Genomic DNA, 15,146 nt, shown 5'->3' with positions numbered 1-15,146 from the left:
TTTATAGCTCTTCAAGATCAAGCACAATACTAGAGGCACAATAGATAGTTATTAAATAATTGCTGAATTTAAATATTATTATAGCTGATATCTATGTACTAGGAATGAGATGGGCTTCATCAGATCTGAAATAACATTATTTTCATTGTTAAACAATAAGTTAAAGTTCTTAAATCATTATAGCTCTTATACTCTCTTACATCAATTTTTATCTTCTTCATCTTTTAGTTTTTGTACATAGACATACTTTTTTTTTTTTACATAATTTCTACCACAGCATATGTAAACTCTAAACAGGACATACATTTATTTGTTTGTTTGTTTGTTTATTTGTTTGTTTTTTAGGCGAGGCAACTCTTGGTTGACCTCACAGATTGCAAGGACTTTATCATCAATTTACAATCTCTTATTTTTTTTTATTTTTACACCTAGAGCACCTGGTCTTCCTAGGTGATCTCCCATCCAAGTATTAACCAGGCCCAACCTTGCTTAGCTTCCAAGATCAGACGGGATCAGGCTTATTCAGAGTAGCATGGCCATAGACTTTAAACAGGACATTTTAAAAGGAGATAACTCTTTCAAAATAAGGATTAGTACTATACTAATACAATATTACTCTATTATTACTGATATATATATATTTTTTTGTTTGTTTATTTGTTTTCTGTTAGTCTTGCTCTTTACCCAAATGGCTGAGTTGGTAAACAAGAATGAGAATATATCACATGTGTGCTGCTTCTTCATGATTCCATTATTCTATTTTGATCTTTTCACATTATTCCCCCAACTCGCAAGTGCTATAGTGAATGCATTTACTTTGCTTTTCAGCAAAAACAAAAACAAAAGCAAGTTCTAAATTGTTTGGGATTTCTAAAAACACTATCAACTCTAAATCTATTTCAAAATATTCCATATAAATACAACTTATAATATTCATGGATTTATAACATACAGTGACAGGAATTCAATTCTCAAACTTCGATATATAAACAAATAATTGAGTCTTTTTAACTATCATGGATGAAAAGGAGAGATATTTGGAGAAAAGAAACTATATATGATACAAGGAGTATATAATTTGTTATTTTCATGCTCAAACACCTCTTTACTCAGAATCGTGTGCTTCAGAATATATACATGGTTATATCCTGCTGTGTTCGAAATTAACCACATTAAGCAAGTGTTGGTGTGATTATTTTATTGCAACTCACCCGACTGTGGGTTGTTGAAAAAAATGTATTCATTTGTATCATTACTCTAATGAGACAATAATTTGGAAGATTGTTTTATTTAAGATTTTATCTTTTGTTTATCAAAATTGGACTATCAAAGGGCAGAGGAGAAAAATAATATGTATAAGCACATAATATGTGGAAATACTGCCAATATCTCACTCTCAGTTGGAGACATTCATTGATATTTCCAGTGCATTGAATAGAAAAGCTACAATCACAGTTGTGTTCTGCCAAGAGCAATGGAACTGCTAGCTCTTTTAAATGAGAGAACCTAAAAACAAATTAATTAAAATGATTACCTTATTCCCTAGTTTGTCAAGAGTTCCAAAGTGTTCATTTTCAATGACCCTTGGTGGAATCATATTCCACCCTCTTCAGAAGGCCTAATCTATTGAAATACTAATAAAATTAATCAGGTTTCTTCTTTTTTGAACTTCTTTCTTGTCTTTAAGTCTAAACTCTTCCTATCTGAGATGCTTATTTCATCTACTTATCGATTGTTTGTGTAGTTTACATATTCCTCTATGTCTAGGGTAGAAATTAGAGATGGAGTAGAAAAAAAGAGGAAAGGACTATGAAAGAATGTGTCTAGTTTCTTAAAAGTGATCAATCACTTCCAGATTTTCGTTCCACCTGGATAACTGCAAATTTTGGTGCATCCGGATATAAAGACTAAACAACGAACAGAAGGGCTGTCAAAGGATTATCATTTCAAAGTTAGACCTGGCAGAAGGCAACTCCTGCAAATTCTGGGAAAATGGCTGAGTTTAGGCTATTTTTAGACAGTAGATCCAGCAAGTAAACAGAAAGAAGCTTTGAACTAGGTCATGTTCCTATTTAGGAGAGAGAATGCCATTTGACATGAGACAGGTGAGACATTTTTGACATGATTATATTCATTTCATTTCCTACTTTTTTTTAATAGACATAAAAACTTACAAAAGACAGTGAAGAGGACTAATTTTCAGATCAGATCTCAGTAATCACTCTCTAGGAAATCCTTATTTTCACAGTACTGGGCCTAGTTACATACCAGTTCTAAATTTAGAGTATTCAGGAGTAGAAGAAAACTGTCATTTTGGGAGGAAGGTGAATTCTAGATCCAGAACCTTAGAATCGTAGGTTCTGTGTTGCCTCAGCTTCCTGTGTTTAATTCCAGGAGTATATGGCAATAATGAAAATGTTATATGTTCTACATGTAACATGTTATATGTTATAGGTTCTCCTTGTTACATCCTGGAAAGAATGTATGTGTGTGCATGTATACATGTATGTACACTTCTAGATATAAAGTTATGAAACATAAAAAATAAATTAATCGTTGTCATGAATAAGCTATTGGAAGGTGTCTGAAAAAAATTCAACAAATATATGTAATCTAATGTTTTTCCCACGTATTTGTAGGGAGAAATTTGTACTTCAGTGTAAAATTTTGCATGCATGGTTGGAGCACATACATCTTAGTTATCAATTCTAACATTATCTTGCCCTTTGAGCTATTTTAAACTCTAAATTATAGATAATTGATAACAACGCAAAATTTTTTTTTATAGATACATTAATTCTGTCCTGTAGTTCAATTTACTTCCCTTTCCCAATGTAGAAGAAGAGAGTTTTTCCTCCATTTGCATATTTACTGTACTATTCCTGATCTATAAATGTGTATTTTTGTTTTAGGGGGTCGGGTTCTCCTTTGAATGAGTTATTAACATCTTAACAGTTCCTTCATCAGTAGAATTAAATAAACCATACAGTACATGTTAATATTAGATCTAAATAAGTCACTTTTTAAAATTTTCCTTTAACATGTAATTTTTCCAGATTTTAAAAATGTAGATAATAAAGCAATAAAAAAATACTTGAAAACATATACATATTTAATATGTATTTTGTATATATTTTATTTCTCCAGGTTTATTGAGGTATAATCGACAAATAAAAATCATGTATATTTAAGGTGTACAATATAATGTTTTGATACATATAGACATCTTTTTTTTGTATTTCTGTGAACAATGTCACAATGTCACAATCAAGCTAATTTATATATCCATTCTCTTACATAATTACTATATTCTTTTGTGTGGTAAGAACACTTAAGATCTACTCTCTTAGCAAATGCCAAGTATACTCCAGTACTGTAGACTGCAGTCACCATATTGTACATTAAATCTCCAGAATTTACTCATTCTGCATAACTGAAACTTTGTTCCCTTTGACCAGCATCTTCCCATTTCCTCCACCTCCCAGTCCCTGGTAAATATCATTCTACTTTCTGCTTTTATGTTTGACTTTTTTAGATTCCACATGTAAGTGAAATTATGCAATACTCATCTTTCTGTGTCTGGTTTATTTCACTTAGCATCCATGTTCCAGCAAATGGGAGGAGTTACTTCTTTTTAAGACTGAACAATATTCCAGTGTGTATATTTACCATATTTTTTTTATTCCTTTATCTGCTGACAGATGCTCGAGTTGTTTCTATATGTTGACTATTTTGAAAAATGCTTCAGTGAACATGGGAGCAGACATCTCTTCAAGATACCAATTTCATTTTCTTTAAATATATACCCAGAAATGGGATGGCTACATCATATTCTATTTTTATTATTTTGAGGAAGCTCTATGTCATTTTCTATAATGGCTATATCAATTTACCTTACCACCAATAGTACACAAGGCTTCCCTTTTTTCCACATCCTCACCAACACTTATCTTTGGTCTTTTTTATAATAGCCATTTTAACAGGTGTGAGGTGACATCTCATTATGGTTTTGATTTGCATTTCTGTGATGATTAATGATGTTGAGCACCTTTTCATGTACCTGTTGGCCATTTATATGTCTTCTTTGGATAAATGTTTATTCAGATCTTTTTGAGTAAGGTAATTTGTTTTTTTGTTTTTTGAGTTGTTTTGTTTTGCTTTTGTTATTGAGGTCCTTGAGTTCCCCATATATTTTTGGATATTAACCCCTTATTGGATATATGGTTTGCAAATATTTTCTTATTTTTATTATTTTCTTATTTTTGTAATTATATTACAAAGCAACTGTTTTAATTACCATTGTTTTGTAATATAATTTGATGTCAGAATGTGTGATGCCTCAAGAATTGCTTTGGATATTTGAAGCCTTTCTCATTCTATATAAATTTTAGGATTTCTTTTCTATTTCTCTGAAAAATGCCATCGGAATTTTGATAGAGATTGTATTAAATTTCTAAAATCTAGTATGGACATTTTAGTAATATTAATTCTTCAATTAATAAAAAAAAGGGTATATTTCTATTTATTTGTGTCTTCTTCAGATTTTTCCATCAGTGTCTTAGAATTTTCAATTGACAGCTCTTTCACCTCTGTGAAAATTAATAAAGGAAACTGCAACTGAAATTAGAATCAGCAGGACCTATAGGAGGAACTCTCATGCACTACCACTCATCATCAATTACCCCAAACAGAAACAGATGTATCTCCGAGAGGAAGATGTTTCTACTTTACTGGCCCAGCAGGAAGAAGGAAAATTTTCTACTTGGCCAACAAGAGCTCAGCCAACAACAGACTGTTACAACCCAGCTAACAAAAAGCCATTGCACTTCAAACTCTCAGTTTCCTCCAAAGAACTCTTTACAACAACTCTTCCCAAATTTCTCCTTTTCTCTATAAAAGAACATGTCTCTTCTTTGTTCTCTGGACTTGCCTATGGTTTTGACGTAGGTTGTTGTCCCAAATTGCAATTCTTTGCTGTTACTGAGTAAAACCATTTTTGCAAGTGAAATAACTGACTCTTTTATTCTTTTAGATCAACATCTCCTTGAGTAAATTTATTACTAGATATTTTTTTTCTTTTTGATGCTGTTTTTGGAGAGTTCATTATTAGTGCTTAGACTAATAATGAATATATTGACTTCTATATATTGATTTTGTATCCTGAAATTTACTAAATTTATTTATTAGCTTGAACTTTTTTTAGTGGAGTCTTTACGATATGTATGTGTATATGTTTGTGTGTATATATATATATATATATGCATATAAAATCATGTTATCTGTACATAAGGATGATTTTACTTCTTTATAATTTGAATATCTTTTCTTGCCTAATTGCTCTGACTAGGAGTTTCTGTATTATGCTTTTTAATAGGAGTGGTTAGAATGGGCATTCTTGTCTTGATCTTAGAAAAACAACTTTAAGCTTTTCACCATTGAATATTATATTAGCTGCAAGCTTGTCATATATGACCTATATTATATTGAGATACTTTCCTTCTATTCCTAGTCTGTTGGGTGCTCTTATCATGAAAAAAAAAAATTGAATTTGTCAGAATCTTTTTCTGCATCTATGGCAATGATCAGATGATTTTTGTATTTTATTCTGTTAATATTTGTTAAATTTATTTGATTTATAGTGTTATTCAAGTCCACTGTTTCATTATTGTTTTTCTGTCTGAATGATCTATTCTCTATTGAAAGCAGGGTATTGAAGTCCCCAATTATTGTTGTATTATTATTTATTTTCTCTTCAATTCTGTTAATATTTGCTTAATATATTTAGGTGCTCCAATGTTGGGTGTGTGTGTGTGCATATATATTCTCTTGTTATATTCTCTTATAACAATTGTTATATTCTCTTGATGAATTGATCTCTTTAGCATTATGTAATGACCTTCTTTGTCTCTCATGACAACTTTTGACTTAAAGTCTATTTTGTGTGATACAAGTATAACCACTTCTACTCTCTTTCGGTTGCCATTGCATGGAATATCTTTTATCATCTCTTCACTTTCAGCCTATGTGTATTCTTAAAACTACATATACTTAGTACTATGCAGATGCTTAATATATATAATTTAAAGAATTATAGAGGAAAGTACAATTTTACATACCAAATTGTTGTGGTGAGGTAGGAGGGAGAAAAGTTTTGAAGTTTTTGTTTTTATTTTCCATTATATTCATTTGTGTATTTGACTTATCTAGAGTGTGATATCTTTATAATTAAAAAAAATAAAATAAATAATAGCTATCCACCCTACCAGATAATATCTACTTGAAGTTTTTTTTTTTTAAATTATGTTCTTGCTTTCAAAATCTAATGAACAAAATGCTTTGAACACTGCATTATTAAGTTAATAATAATGAAAATGTGAGAAGGAAATGCACCAAAGTTCAATATTATTCACAGATGTAACAAAATAGTTTCAGCTAATATCAAACTTGCTTTTCCAACTTTCCCGTTGGTCTTATCATTATGGTGCAGTCTCAAGAACTCAAAAATAATGCATTCCTGTCAATATTTTTAAAATATTTTTATCTCTACCATATTTGTGGCTTACAGATACCCTACACTGTTCAACAACAAAGCCATTTGTTAATTTTTTATTTCTTATACTCTAGTTTCATTTATAATACCAAATTGTCCTTTGATTGATACTTGTAGGAGGAATTTTAGAATAAAAGTTGACAACTTATTCTGTTGTTTGTGAATTAAACAAAAAAATTTTAAAAGTAGTGGTATCTCTATTTGTATGTTGAATGTTATCATATACTAAAATCCGTACTCAACAACTTGCTCATTAGTTCAGTTAATCATTAATGTATTTATTTCTCCCCAACAACATGATTTTTGTTTTTAAAAACTTTTTAATGTATTCATTTTTAAACAAATACTTATTGACTGTGTAAAGTCCTGGCCTTTGGCTTTGGGTTTCAGAGACAAACATAATGATAACTTGTTTTCTATTCCCATTGAAAAGCATAATATCCATGTTTCTTTTCTCACCTATGACTTCTCTAATCTCAGCCCTACATCAGAGCCTTGAACTTTCTGTTTATTCTGCTTGAAACACTATCATCCATATTGTTAATAAAGGATTTCTTAGCTGTTATTTTTGTTTTCATTTTTGTTTTTGTTTATTTTCTGTCTTAAATGCTATTTCCTTTGAGAATCATTCCTACAAATTATTTTTGATATACCAGGCCCTGACATTTTCTATCATTTACCATATTTTATCTTCGTGAATGCTTTTTTCACACTTGAATTGTTTCATTGATATATTTCCTTTTGTGTTTATTGTCTATATGTTCTATTTATATATACTCTCTAAGGGTAGAAATACTATATCTTGTTTATTATGGTTTCCTCAGTGCTTACAAAATAAATATTCAGTAAATATTTGTTGACTTGTAGAGATTACATTTCATGGTTGAGGGGAATATAGGTAAACTATATCTATATCTACCTATATCTACTATAACATTCACGTCTATAGCTATAGCTTTATCCACATTTATATCTATATAAATCTAACTATATACTTTAGAAGCTGTAACTCTAAAGTAACTAGGAGAGTGGAATACAACAGTGATTCGCAAAGTGTAGTCCTGGACCAGCAGCAAATAGAAACCTGTGAAAATGCAAAATCTAAATCAGAAGTCTGAGGGTGTATCTCAGCAATCTGTGTTCTAAAGAGCCCTCCAGCTGGTTCTGATGGATGTTAAAGTTTAAGAATCACTGCACTGAAAAATTAGATATGTTCACATAAGTTCATGTTGTAACAATGAGCTGCACTTTATTTCTTGTGATATGTTAGTCTGGTTCTTTACATTGACATTGGATTATTTAAGGCTTTGTTTTGTTCTCCCTGTGTTTGTTCCTTCACCATAGCCTTTTCGGCCCAGATTAGCCTATTCTCCACAAGTCATCAGTTTCTACAAAAAGCAAGAAAAGAGGTCTGAGAAGTCAAAAGACTTGCAGATAATCTCACTAGAACTCTGTGAAGGACTTCCATAGTGCTGTTCAGGTAAGTTGTGTGATTATTTTTACTTAGACTTTGAAGCTATTGTGTCAAAGACAAAAATAATGTTACAGATTTGACATTTCCATGTTTGACTATTTTTTGCATACTTTTATGCTTTATATTTTAAATGATACTTTAAAAATCTTAGTGAGTAGTTAAAAATGACTTCATTAAAACTGACATTCAAATATTTTTTTTTTCCAGGACACAAGCTACAAATTTATAATGAAAAGCAAAGAAAACACTTTCTGATTAGCTAGAGCAATGGGGCTTTCCAGTTTTAGCTGATTCAGGATCAGCAGATGGGGTCACGACTTTTGGCTGCCAGTCCGTTCCATAAGGCATAGTCAGTAGGGGAGTCTCAGACATAGGCCAATGCCTCAGTTTCCCTTGGAGACTGCAAAATAAACTTATAAAACAAGCTTTGAGGATAAATGAACAGTACAGGGGATACAGTAGAATGTCATGTAAAAAGAGTCAGAGTTCAAACTGTAAAACTGCTTAGTAACTCAAGCAGAACCAGAGATCAAAATGCAGAAAGGTCTGGATATTTAGTTATAGTATTATGATATTAGGATCCTCGGTTATTTTTTAAATAATTTATATATTTGTAGTTCGTGCTTTTAAAACTTTTTAAAGGTGATTTCCAGTGTACAGGAATTTTATTAGGTAGTCAAATCTTTCATTTTTATGCTTATATGATTCTCAAATTTGGGATTATTTTTAGTCGTTTCCTCAGTTCATAAGGAATGTATATAGGTGTGTGTATACTTTATGTTATGTGTGCTTTATATCTTTACACATTTTATCTCACATCTTACCTATATTTCATTTTAATATTAGGTTGTATGGTAGAGTTAAAATAATTTCTGTTTTTTTTTTTTCTTTTCCCAAAAGGTATGGAGAAGAGGAGCAAAATATGCTACCTCAAACTATACCTTTTTGGCATAAGAATTATTTTGAGCTGGTTATTCTTTAGAAACAGAAGACATAAAAAAAATCTCTAAATACCAAGTAGCAGTTATCTTTTTGTAAGATACATTTACATTTGTAAGCAAAATCTCCATTTTTAAGGGTGTCTCCTTCTCTGTATCAGGAAGGGAAAAATTATTAAATCTCTAGAAACTCGTCAATGGAGAAGGCAATGACTTAAATCTGCATGAAAATCTTACCCTTGCTTACTATATTTTCCTGGCACATTCCATTAACTGGCCTCCCCTAAGTCCCTAATAAATATTTTTTGTCTTTAGTTGAAGCTGATATTTAAGGTGGGGCTTGGGCCTTTTAGAGGAGTTACTTAGTTTTCCTGAGTATCTCCCATGTATACAGGAAGGATACATGTTATTAAACTTCTGTTTGTTTTCCTCTTGTTAATCTGTCTTTTATTAACCCTTTTCCCATTTAGAAAAAAAAGTGCAGCTCGCTGCCAGCGTTCTTTTAACATCACGTGTAGGAATGCTACGTTTTCTAAGATTTGACATTTTCAGTGATGGACAGAATAAAAACAGAATGCTATAAATAGAATGATGTCATTTGTTTCTCAAGGCTATCTATATATTAGAGTGATATGAAAATAATAATAAAAACTAGATATTTCATGACAAACTTTAGGGATAACATTAGGACTGTAATCCATGAGTTACCTCAGGGTAAACGCTGCAGCTTCAAGTGCCACAGGTAAGTATCCTCAAGGCAAAGGGGAAAAAGGTTAAAGGGGAGGTCTCAGCTAAGAACTTACAAAGGTAGAGGGAAAATTATTTTTCCTCTCCTGCAGTTGGCCATAGTTTTTAGAAACTATTATATCATACATTCATGCATGCAGCATTATTGAATATCTTCCATGTTTCAGGTTCTGCTCTAAACATTATAAAACAGAAGTGGAATAGACGGATAAGATATCTACTCTAATTATGATTTGATTCCAAATAGAAACAACAAAAGAGATATTAAACAATTAAATTAAAAAGATAATGAAGTGGTAACCATTTTAATAAGTATTAAACTGGGACTTGAAGAAGGATCAAGTGGGAAGCAGGATTCTAAGATGTCCTCATGGTTTCTACTGTCTGGTACACACACCACATATCATTCTGTATAAGTCCTTTGCTATTGAGAATGGGTGGGACCTGTGAGTATGATGGGCTAGGTGCTCTTCTGTATGAGGGAGGAAGACATTTTCTCTTACTCTTCAAGATTTGTTGTTCAGCTAGTCTAATAATTAAATCTACATGAGACAGATTAACAAGTAAAAATAACCACATTTAATTACATATGTACATATGGGAATCCACATACATGAGAGGTTCAGGGACACTAAGTTAAAATGAGGTATATATAGCATTGTGAACTAAAGGTGAAATGAAGTACCTTGGGGCTTCACAGGGGAGGAAGGTCATTGCAAGTGGATAAGATGAGCAGTTGTTCAGTAATTAGTAGCTTGCCATATAGATAGGTCAAAAAGGTTATCTCTGATAATTTCTTATTAGAGCAAGGCCCTAATTTAAATTCTTCTAGATAATTAAGAGAGAGATAGAAATCTCTTTTGAGCCCACAGGATCTCAGTTGCCTTTAACTCAAAACAATCCACATATCACAAAGGCATATCTTGCGGTGACTACTTGTGAGCCCCTACACCTGACTACATTGCATATGACAAAGGGCTGGCATAGTCACTTCCTTGATTACATTACATTATATAAACCTCTATCTTCATTAATTGGAAAGAGAGTATCCTACTGCCTTTGAGAAAATAAAACCTGCATTGTGAGAGAGCAGCATGGCGAGGACCTGAGGGCAGGCTTTAGTGGCTAAGAGAATTCTCAAAGGAACAGCCTGCAAGAAAATATAAATCTTAGTTCTAAAGCTGCAAGAAACGAACTTATACCAACAACATGCATAACCTTGGCAGAGGACTTTGAGCTCCAGTTAACACAGCCCAGCCAGCACCTGGGTTATAGTCTTGTGAGACTCTGAGAGAACCCATAGCCCAGAAAACTGATACAAATGGGAATAATTTAAAAACACCAGTCTTGCAACAATCAAAGAACAGAGCATTCCAAATAGTTTTAACATGGGAGCAATGTGATCTAGCCTATACTTTAAAAATCATAGTAAATGCTCCAGAGAAAATAGATTTTAGGAAGGCAAGAAGGCAGTAGGAAAACCATTGCTGTTGAAATACTGCAGGCAAGAGAAAAAAAATGACTTGGACTATAGTTGTTGGAGAAAATTGAACAGATATGAGATGAGTTTAAAGTTTTCTGATGGACTGGATATAAAACTTGAGAAAATCTGAGGAAATAGAATGATCTCTGCATTTTTGGCTTAAGCAAAAAGTACCATTAATGGTCTTTTTTTATTTTCTAAAATTAATTTAAGCTAGTAAACTCTGCTTTGATAATTGCTTTGGTTATATTACATGAGATTTGATATGTAATATTTTCATTATCACTCATTCCTAAATAATGTTTAATATCCACTGAGTTTATTGTTGTTGTTATTCCATGAATTACTTAAAAGTGTGTTCAAGATCTATCAACTTTTTGGATTTCTCTAGTTATTTTTTTGTTCTTAATTTCCGGCAGTTGAATTATAGTCAGAGAATGTGATTTGCATGACAAAAATTCTTTGAATATTGTCAGAACTGGTTTTGCGACTTAGTATCTGACAGTTGGGCAAATGTGCCGCACTATTTTTTCACTGAATATACAATATTATGTAAATGTCCATTAAGTTAAATTTTTTAATTGTCTTATTGACCTCTTACAGATGCTTGTAGATTTTTTTCCTGTCAGATCTCTAAATTACTAAGATAGATGTTTAAAATCTATCACAACAATGAATTTATTAATTTCTGCTTTAATTTTGTCAATATTTGCTTTATACACATTAAATCTGCTTCTGGGAGCATACAAGTTTGGAAATATATTTTATGTGCAACCAAACTTTTTATTTCTAGTAAGGCCTTTTACATTTAGCCTATCAAATCTGATTTAGCGATATGAGCTTTCTATTGGTAAACATCTGCCTTGCATATATTTTTTACAATTTTATTGCAAATTTGTGTGTGTGTATGTATGTGTGTGTGTGTGTGTCCTTAGGTTGTAGTATGACTCATGAATTGTACATAGATTTTTTTTTATAATTCTGATAATCATTGCTTTTGGAATTAGAGAGCTTACTTCACTTACATTGTGATTCCTGATCTATTTTTTAATATAAAAAATTCAAAATGTATAATGATGGATTAGTAAAATATACTCATCTATTGGGACCCAATTCTCTATAAATCTCCTGTATTTTTGCCTATTTTTTGAAAGGAGACATTCACTGCCTATATTCTAGACTATCTTTTAAAGCTTGTTTCTACAGCGAACAGCCTTGTAAGCTAGAGATAGTGTCTATTTCTGAAGGACAGATTTATTTACTGTCTGGTATAATAAAGGTAATGTCTCTCACTAGGACAAAGGTAATATAAACTTATAGCCCATTATAAAATATTCTGTTCCCTAAGCTCAAGATTCTTCTCCTATAAAATGATTCACTTCATGCACAGGAGTTACCTGGTTCTTTTCATGTTGCCCCATGAGAAGTGGGGCCCTGAGAACCAGCTCTGATACTCTGGCTATCGCTATTACTGTGAGTAATAAGGCCCTTTGTCTCTGATCATGAAATTTTGTATCTTTTGCAAGCATTCATGATACTGGCAAGCTAAATTCTCAGTTTGTAAGTAAGGTAAATCTCAGAATCTTCATTGTTCTTGATATTCCCTACCCTTAGTATCAGAAAATCACTGACTGATAGGTGTTTTATGAGACATCATAATCTCTCAGGCAAGGGCGTTCCATTTGATGATGGCCATTTCTCTGGAGAAGGGAACAACTGTGAGTTACCAGCAGCCAACGTTACAGCATCTGTGTGCACCAGCCCTATAAATGGGATCTGGTATGCCACAAACAGCATCCACTGTAGTATTTTTTTTTTTTTTTTGTCTTATGATTACAAGTTCTCAGGATAGAACTTTTGCTCTTCATTAAGTACAGATTTGAAGCAGGTGAGTTTCCTTGCTGTACCAATCTTGATGATGTTTTCTCATTCTGCCTTACACAGATAGTATGACATTTTGGGACACCATTTTGGGACACCATACTATCTGTGTAAGGCAGATAGTATGACATTATGGTGTCCCAAAATGTCATACTATCTGTGTAAGGCATAAATCTCTTATGCCACTTTTTACATTATATGTAGACCATAAATGTAACCTCTATCCCCATACATATTCTGGGTGACCACAAAATACAATCTATAGTTCTATAGATACCTTTACTTATATCGCAGGCTTCCAGTTTTCTCTTTGTTTTTGCCTCTAAAGATTTGTCAGCTCAGTTACAAATACATTGTGTGTGTGTATTCATGTGAAAGAGAGAATTTCTTTTTATTAATTTTTAGACAAGGCAACCCTTGGTTTATCTAACAGATTGCAAGGACACTGTCAGTTTACAATCTCTTATTTATTTATTTGTTTATTTATTTATTTATTTATTTATTTATTTATTTATTTATTTATTTTTATGCCTACAGTACCTGGTCTTCCTAGCTTGTCTCCCATCCAAGTACTAAACAGGCTCGGCCCCTGCTTAGCTTCCGAGATCAAACGGGATCGGGCTTTTTCAGGGTAGCATGACCGTAGCTGAGAGAGAGTATTTCAATGCTTATAGTTGTTTTTAGCAAGAGGGTTATTCAGTGTGTCTAGATTGTCATTCTCTCAGAAACAAAATTTCCAGAATCTTTTTGTTCATTCTGAAATAATTTATATGAAATGAAAATATATGTCACTGAAAAAACTAGAAGACATCAATTAAACTAAATTGGTAATGGGTGTTTTGATGGTAGATCTTAATTTATTAATTTATCCGTTTCAATTTGATAGTTAACATTTCCCAATAAATTTATCATTTAATTGTTATTTTTAAATTATTTACTCTTTATATAGTATTAAAATGTAAATAGTCTCTATATCTCTATTTAATTCATTTTAGTTCCTGAAATTATGTTCCTCTATATTTATATCCTGATTATATTCAAAAACCTTTTTTGTCTTATTAATTATGTTTATTTTATTACATTCTCTTTAAATATAATCATATTTTTCTCATATTTTCACCTTAGAATACAAAGCCCTATGAAGTAAACTTTTTAGGTTTCTAATGTCTGAGACTATATTTCTGTTGCCTTCATCCCTAAAGTATTTTTGACTGGACACAGAATATTTACAACATAATCTTTATTTTCACCCTCAAAATATAAAATTGTATTTTTAATCATATTTTTTAGCATTTTATGCAGTTGAAGAAGAATAATACATTTTGGAAACATTGTATCCTAAAAACAAAAGATTAATTGACCTAATCTAGTTGGTTATTTTTTTTTTTTACTGAATATAAAATTAGGTAAACTGTGTTATCACAACAATAGATATATAGATGAAAAAAGAAAGGAAAGGTCAGAAAACTTCTTGACAGAAATTCAGTAGACTGCAAAAGTAATTTTAAAATGTTTATTGTCATCTACAATTATGGGAGTGATTACTATTTTTTAAGCACTATGGTCTATTCTATTAAGATACATAATAGGATGATATTTTCCCTTAATAAATTTATATTCTAGTTAAAATGCCAGTTTATATAGACTTGAAAACATAAGTAAATAAGCATGTAAATAAACTGCTAGATTGTGTGCTGAATTGTGAGATCATGTCAATTCATGGCTGCAAATATTTAAGGATAAATCATTATTTCTCCTTTAAGTTAACAACATATTATTCTGGCCTAGTAAAATTAATTCTAATCTCAGTCTGGATTATGTCCATTCTTTTTTTATTTTTTCTATATTTGATGTCTGCATCTCTTGTTATGTCAATGTATGAGTCTGAGAAATTGTATTTTAGAAATATCTCTGGGTCCATTTGGAAAGCAAAGGAAGTGTTTTCTTTTTTAATAAATGTGTGATTAAATTCACATGTTGCTAATAGAAAACCAGTTTGAGTTTAAATATTACTCAAGTTTTACAGATTCTTGTCATTTAATATATTTATTAGAAGATATATCATCTTTATGG

The 15,146-nt window shown here is 31.4% G+C and overlaps 2 pseudogenes; both read right to left on the bottom strand.

The window, feature by feature from the left end:
* Nucleotides 1-425: 425 nt before the first annotated feature.
* LOC120597395 (uncharacterized) lies at nucleotides 426-544 on the bottom strand (annotated as a pseudogene).
* Nucleotides 545-13,601: 13,057 nt separating this feature from the next.
* LOC120597447 (uncharacterized) lies at nucleotides 13,602-13,721 on the bottom strand (annotated as a pseudogene).
* Nucleotides 13,722-15,146: the final 1,425 nt, after the last annotated feature.

This window comes from Pteropus medius, unplaced genomic scaffold (assembly GCF_902729225.1).
Source record: "Pteropus medius unplaced genomic scaffold, Ma_sr-lr_union100, whole genome shotgun sequence".
Taxonomy (NCBI): Eukaryota; Metazoa; Chordata; class Mammalia; order Chiroptera; family Pteropodidae; genus Pteropus; species Pteropus medius.
This window is presented reverse-complemented; position numbering and strand designations above follow the sequence as displayed.